Raw genomic sequence first — 8,223 nt, forward strand, 5'->3', positions numbered from 1 at the left:
TAGTAGTTAGATCTAAGTGTGTCTAACAGAGTACAAAAACTAGATAAAAGTATTTTTAGTAAATAAGAATAACAATCAGTAAGTAAATAACCAATGGTCAAGGAGTATATTGAGTAACAATAGAAGTATAAATTTGTGCATACTAGTTATTTACATGATGTTAAACAATGTTTGTTTATTAAATTACAGTTAGTGTCACAAGGAGGATAATAAAAGGGAACGGGCTCTTTGTATATGGCTTCAGCTTAGCCAGAAGAGGAAACTGTTCTCTAAGCTTCGGAGGTGTTTATCACTAGTTGAGAGGTTGAAACCTGAGTTGTATATATAGATGTTGAAGTTGAAAGAAGATTGCCTCCAGTATATTGATAATGTTGCTGATGTTCCAAGGGGCTTTGTTATGAACTGCACAGAGCTAATAATTGGGCTGACAGGGCCATATGGACATTACAATTCCTTTGTCTGAGAGGACAAGTGAAGGCAGTTGTACGGAGTTGTTTCGGGGCCGGTCTTGAGCAAGTGTACTTGTGATGGTAACCAGTAACACACAAGGATTGGCTGGTGTTGGTACGTCTTTAAGGAGTCCGTCTGGCTCTAGAGGCTGGTTGGAGCCTGGGAACGGCCTGCCATAATTATACTGGTACAGTGGAAAGTCCGAAGGGGCCGGTGTTGTAGTAGCAGTGTATGTTTGATGCCCGTTGCCCAATGTTACAAGCTTTTATTATTTAGTTGCACCTGTCCTCTTGTCTGTCTGTCTGTCTTTCTGTCTGTCTGTCTGTCTATGTCTGTCTGTCTGTAGTCAAATCTTGCTTGTTGGATTCAACCAACTTCCAGTAGTCTGATTGACTTTTTGAAGTTTGGCATACTTATGTGAATTGCGTGACAGTGCAGTAATCTGGTAGTGGCATCCTGGTGGTCTGGCCAGGAGCATCTCCACAGGACGGAGCTCTTCAACGGTTGGTGGCATCGACTTGAGATTCGGTATGCAGGTGTAGTTTGGGTGGCAGTGCGAGTGTGATCAGCAAGGGGTACAGTCAGCAGAGGAACCTTGTATTAAAAAAGAAATTTTTATGGTTTGGTTATTATAAGTTTAGGTAAGAAGTGTTTATGTACCTTGAAGAAGGTCAGAAGTAAGCAGTGAGAGAAAACAATAACTTGCTATTACTATACACAATCCCATGACCGCACCCTATACCGCCTTACGCTGTGAGAAGATATCAGATGGTAACAGAAAGGGTTCTGAGGGAAAGAGACAGATTTTGTAGTCATTTGTTGCATGAGAAGTGAAAGAGTAAGACAACACTAGAGCAGAGCAGGGCTGGATACAAGTACTGAGAATTGAGATTCACGGTCTTTTAATTTTCAGCGGTGGTGGAGGGTCTGATTGAAGTCAGACTTAGTAAAAAAGATGGTCAGTAATAGGTGCCACTGAACTTTCAAGTATAGGAAATCATGGATCTGTAATCCAGTGTCTTACATGGACATGTTTGAGTCGAGATTTTGTTTTTTTTTTAATGAGTTGATGGAGGAGGTTGAAATCCCACTACTATTATATAAATGTGTGTGTTTGTAAATTTGTTTGTTTGTAGCTTCATCACGCCTGAGCCGCTGAAACGATTTGCATGAGATTCGGTGTGCAGATGGTTTGGGTCCCGGGGAGGGCCAGGTGGTGTTTGGAGAAAGGTTTGCGGACCAAGCCACATCGAAACGAAATGAATGGTCACAGAAGCTGTAAGAGAGAGACTCAGTGGAAATGGTTCAGTTTCAAGGATTGCACCATGGGTAAACTGTGAGGATGAGAGAATGAGGCGAATTGTGGTTGTAAGAGCGGGTGAGAAAATTGCTAAGTGGATCCGGCAGCTTTACACCTTACTGTAAGTATAGCCGCCGACGGGAGTGTCGCGAATAATCGCGATTAAGAATTATTGGTGAGTTCCTTAAACGATTTCTGAACGCAACTTTAATAACTGGTAACACTAAGGTGTGACGCGGTAGTCTAAAAATAGAATTGGACGGGTGAGGATTGAATGTGAGACACGAACGATTGTAATGGAAGAAAATGGTTTAAATTATTAGAATCAAGTGTTGGTTTGTACGAGGCAGATGGTTAAGTATCCCCTAACTTGGTATGTATTGGTTTGTGCGAAGCAGATGGTTAAGTTCCCCCCTAACTTGGTGAGTGTTTGTAAAGTGTAACAACTTAGTAACGAGTAGAAATACTCGTAGTAATATTGAGATATAGATGAAAAGAACATTGCATTTATATGGAGGTAAGGGGGTTCTTTGGGGAAGGCGGAGGAACCATGGGGCCCTCGGGCCCCGGTCTGTGTCTTGCTCATGGCAACAGGTGTACCCGTCTAATGAGAGGATCCTACCACCATGTGGCTCTCGGTGCATTTGTGGTGCTAGTAGCGTTACACAGATATCTTAAAGTTAAAGTAATATGCTTGAGCATAATTTGTACATCACTATATCTCTTTATTATCATCCATGAGACTTTGTCGGACATAAGAATTGACATAATTGCGAATCCAGGCTGACCATAGAGATATAGAGTTCATATTCGTGCCGACACCGTAGTTACTTACATTTGAACGCCAATCCGATCATATTCACATCTCAATGAGCTCACCACGTTTTTAACAATCATTTTATCATTAAATAATCGTGTAAATATGTTTATTTTAGAATTATTGGAAGACGAAAATCCGTTATATTTGTCAAATTGACATGATAATTTTTCCTCACCGAAGTTGGTCTATGGTCGGTCTAGTCTCTGGAAATTTAGTGCTGTACCAACAAAATAATTATTTGACTGAGCCAACCTTACCTACCGATAATTATGGCTGGCTCTGCAAATTAATTATTCGTAGATATAATTATTTTGTGTAACTTACACTATTAATGAAGGTTTATAAATGTTTCTAATCCTATCCTACTATCCTACTTCCTACTATATCCTACTAATCCTACTAATATTATAAATGTGAAAGTTTGTGAGTGAGTGAATATGTTTGTTACTTTCTTCACGCTGAAACGGCTGGACGGACTTGGATGAAATTTGGCGAAAAGTTAGATAACCTGGATTACAACATAGGATACTTTTTATCCCGATATTCCCATGGGATAGGGATAAAATCTTGAAATAACAACCGCTCAGCTTACAGTCATGAAAATTGGTATGTAGATAGTTTGACATCTGGAATAAAACATAGCCTACTTTTTATTTCGATATTCCCACGAGATAGGGATAAATTTCGAACTAATAACCGCTGGGCTTAGAGTCATGAAATTTGACCATGATTGTTTTTAATGTAATGACAATGAAAACAACGATTTAATTTTCGGAATTCCCACGGCAAATTTTTAAAAATCCCGGTATTTCAGCTGCTGGACCTAATGATTTACGTGTGCGAAGCCGCGGGTAAACACTAGTTGGACGATAAAATAGTATTATAGTAGAAATTATGTAGATTTCTATTTACTAGTATCATATTTACTGTGGAGTCCATTGTTGGACCAAAAAACCATTTTGAATCACTTCCCTGTGTCTACTCTCATTTCCCTGTCTTATGTAAATTTAAAAATGCCTCTTCTAAATTATATCGAAAATACAAACTGAGACATGGATGCACAGAAAACCAGAAAAAGAGACCAGCGCTGGGAATCGAACCTAGGTCCTCAGCAATCCGTACTGCGTACTATAACCACACCACCGTTGGACAGGAGTCAAGATACAAATTTCTCCTATGCACCATATCTCAGGTTGCTTTCTACTACGCTACTTAAGCAGCAAAAAAATCTAAATTAATCCATATTTTAACTGACCCTTTCAATTCTATATCCATCATCAACCTTGGGGAAATATACGTCAAAAAATATAAGTGGATATAGTACATGTTTCACCATTTAAAAATTCTACCCTAAAGGGGTATAAAGGGGAGTGTATGTTTATATGGAGAAAACGTTAGGTATATATATTTGAAGATATAATTCTAAAACTTCGTGAAAATGCTATTAAACATTTTAAGTTAAAAGGGACATGGAAACATTGTGAATGACTCTTGAACAGGATTAAGGACTAAGAGAATACGTGATTCGCCATTTTAAAAATTAAACTTAGGGAAAACATTAAAGAATGAAATATGAGTAAATTCAAAATAATTATTTACTGCTGATTGAAGTATCTTAAAGAGCTTTCACATCACTAGAGCCAACGTCAGTCAGTCAGTCAGCCAGTCGTCAGTCAAGTGTCAATGTCAGTCACCACATTTGTTTACACAATTGATTTTTCCATTGAATAGTACTTTAGGTACTTACTACTTATAGTGGAGATGACAATGCAAGTACTTGCAGACAACAAAAGTACGATCAACGAAAAACTGTATTAAAAATGTTTTTTTTTTAACAAGAACTTATTTTGACATTGCTATTGGAGTCAGGGCCCTAGCCTAGCTTGACAATAACTACAATAGGGGAAACCCAGCGTAAGCCCAGCGTTAACTTACAACTAAACTGTATAGACTTCGCATATTTTTATGATTACTTATTACCTACTTCGGATTAACTGACTCATTTCTGTTTTATATCTATCAGGTTTTTTCTTAACTAATTAAATTAGTACGTAGGGTAAACCCTCCAGTGAATGAACCCCCCCCAGTGAATGAACAAAATCACGTTTTTTGCCTAAAATAAGCAATATAGCCATTTCCACCAACTGTCGTATTTTTTTTCTTACCGGCAACTCGATTTCCTATGCAATGGCAACAATCGATAAATTTATTTTCGACCAATTTCAACATGGCAGGCGTTTGAAGTTCACGTATTTCTGCTTTTGAAGTTTTGTATGGAAAAATTAGATCCCAAATAAGAACAGTGCATGTTTGGAGTAACATTTGAACTGCTTATTCATGTATACCACTATAAAGTTTAGCTATTGGTTAGATTAAGAGTTAAATCTTCTATAATTGTACTCTTTAGTGGCTTATTTTGCGGTTAAGTTGATATTTTTAGGTGTTCCATTACTGGCTTATCAAATGTTCTAAAACCAGTAAATGAACAGTCTGTTCATTTACTGGTGTCGGCTCAATATAGTTTTATTCCTAAAATTAAATGTTAACGTAATCGTATTAAGGTTGTGTTTTCAGATTCTGCATAGAAAACGATTCTGTTTCTTTGAACTAGTATTGGGACACTACGTGTTCATTCATAGGAATGAAAAATCTAGTAAATGGACTATAGAAATTTGGCTTTGTTCATTTACTAGATACCTACTAACCCTATGTATGAACAACGTAGGTAACGATGGACGTGATCGAAATGCACGATAGTTTTACTTCCTAAATGGACTTGTTAATAATATTGGATTGTACAACAAGAGCATAAAACAAGCCATTTTACCCAAGACGTTCATATAGTCACCCAAGCCGGTACAGCGAGGGTGGATAGACACGTCGAGGAGAAAATGGGATTGCGAGGAAAGGAAATAGGAACAGTTAAAACAATTGTTCAGTTAGTGTGTACCTTTTATTTGTTATGAATTACTATATAATTATATATTTTTTTGTTTTTTATTGATTTATTTTGATCGATTTATTTTTATATAAATTAAAAAATATTAAAAAATTAATTATGTAGATTTTGCTTGTAGTAAGTTGCTTATTGTTATTAGACACAATCTATAATTAAAAATTGGGTTGTTAAGATTTTTTTGTCCCAAATGATGATACTTTTAACTAATTAGAGACTGATTACAAACTGATTAGAATACGAGTATCAATAGAGTTTAATGTTTGTTATTTATTAAGTTTTATTATAAAGCTCGGATTATCGTCACTGAAAAAAATCTCGTTCTTATCTAAAATCAATATGTCAACAAAATTGAACCTGATATAACGTCTATAAAGTTCACTCGGAAAAATTATCTATTTTGAGCTACGAGTTTTTAAAAAAAGTAAATTAATCAAGATATTAAGGCTTAATTGTACCTACTTTAATAGAATTATATATGTATTTTTGTAATACAGAAACATAATTGGAATACTGAAGGTGCTGTACCTACCTCAAGATTTTATATAATAATAACTGAAGAAGAAGACTTCGTTTTATGTTAAAAATGCTTTACTAAATGTTGATTAAAACTATCTAAATAATGTTCATTCACTGGGTTTTACTCTGTTCATTCATTAACTTTTTCGTTCATTTACTAGGTTTTGGGTACTTTTTTTATAAATTCTTCCATAACTCAAAAACTATACACGTAATAAAAAATCGCAGAAATTAAATTCTTGTTTATTAAATAACGATTGATTAAATTACATAAAACCATTACAATTATTAATAAGTACAGAGTAGTGATTTTTCAAAGTAGAAAAGTTTCTTAAGTGTTCATTCACTGGAGGTTTTACCCTATCTACCGGATATGAACTCTTACACTTATAGAACATCAGATATTCACGTGCTTAACCAAAAACAAAGTTAAAAACTTCATAAACAACTCTCATCTTTTATTTAAATCAGTAATAAGCAAGGAAAAAGATGCATTAAATTTACCTGCCATACTATGCAATGCAAAACTTATTATTACCTTGTTTACTTACCTTGACACTCATAAACTGAGATTCAAAGACTACAGAATATTGCTGAGATTCATAAAATTGGGACGGAAAACTCTCTTTCTCTCCTTAATGACACATTGTCAATAACAAATAATTAAATTCCTATGTATAAATTTCACTTGTAACTACCTTGGTGTAGTTATTTTTTTCTTTCTTCTGTGTCACTTTGTGTTTGTTTGTCACTTGATTGAAATTGAATGAATTCCAAGGTAATTGACCGAATGAAAACGTAAATAAGTCTTATGACCGTTCACCATCATAGAATGGTCTATGGCATTTCTAATAGATTGTTAGCTTACAGGTCTAGTTTCACTGGTCATAAAATGTATGAGTATGAATCACAATCGCCATCTTGGACAACTTCCTTTGTTATTTTTTGCACTGGTAATAGTGTTAGTGGTAATCAGTGATAAATAATATGAGGGAGCTAGTCACGAGATAATAATAAAGTGAAGCAAACGTTTATTGTTTGTCACTAAAATAGCTAAGATTTCGCTAGTAAAGCCCGCTTTACACTCGCGCCGTGAAGACCCGCGAAGGCCCCAAACCGCGAGTGTAGTTGGTTTCGCGGCATCACGGTCGCGCTTTGCGGCGTTCCCCGTCCGGTGGCGGTTTTTTGGTCTGCGTCAAAGGGTTTGGGAACGAACAAAGGGAATGCGCGAACGTAAATGCGAAAGGTTGCGACTGTCGAGGGCTATATTTTTCGCGTCGTGTCCATGCGCGAACCGCGGCCGCGGTTCGCGAGCGAGTGTAAAGCGGGCAGAAGTAGAAAGGAAGTTTTACTATTGACTAAGGCGAGGCTGCACTACGGGTAAACCGCCGCGGTTTTAAACCGCGTGACTTTTTTATGCAAGTAAACTTTTACAACCGCCAGTACGGTCGCTTGAGTTTACTTGATTCACAGTCACGCGGTTAAAAACCGCGGCGGTTTAGCCGTAGTGCGGCCGCAGCGTAAGCTTTTTATTTTTGTAAGTAATTACCTACTTAACTTATTGTGTGTAAATTGTTTATTAAATATTTTGAGCTCTTACGTCCATGAATATCAATAATTGGCAATAATGTTCTTGACGTGAAGAAGTATCGATATTTTTATTTTATTCAAAATGTCGATATATCGGTATGATTTGACAAAGAATATTCGTGCTCTAAAAATTTGAAGGCAGTTGAAGTTGAAATTGACAGTTGCCAACTTAAAAATCAAATTATAAAACAGCAAATCGAGTCGACCAGAAACAAAAAATACATAAAATACAACTTGTTAAAAGGATCTTAGTATTCCTTTTTAGGATTTCTAATCTTAAAACTTATAAAAAATAGTTTAATTCTTATTTCGTCTCATTCCGCATTCATCACTTGCTGTTGTAATTCTGTAACTTGTGTCTCATACCTTCATAAGTCACGGTCTTTGTGAACAAGACTAACAAAAAATGAATAACGAATACAGAATGAGACGAATTAAGAATTAAATGATATGCGAATGAGACAAAATGATCCTTATTTGTTGCCGATTTTAGGTATCCCGTGGAAACAAGAGGGAAAAACTCATTTTCACATTGTATTTTGCAAAATCAATAAAGGAAAAAAAATATTCGAGCAAACTGAATCGCGT

Source organism: Choristoneura fumiferana, chromosome 15, assembly GCF_025370935.1.
Source record: "Choristoneura fumiferana chromosome 15, NRCan_CFum_1, whole genome shotgun sequence".
Taxonomy (NCBI): Eukaryota; Metazoa; Arthropoda; class Insecta; order Lepidoptera; family Tortricidae; genus Choristoneura; species Choristoneura fumiferana.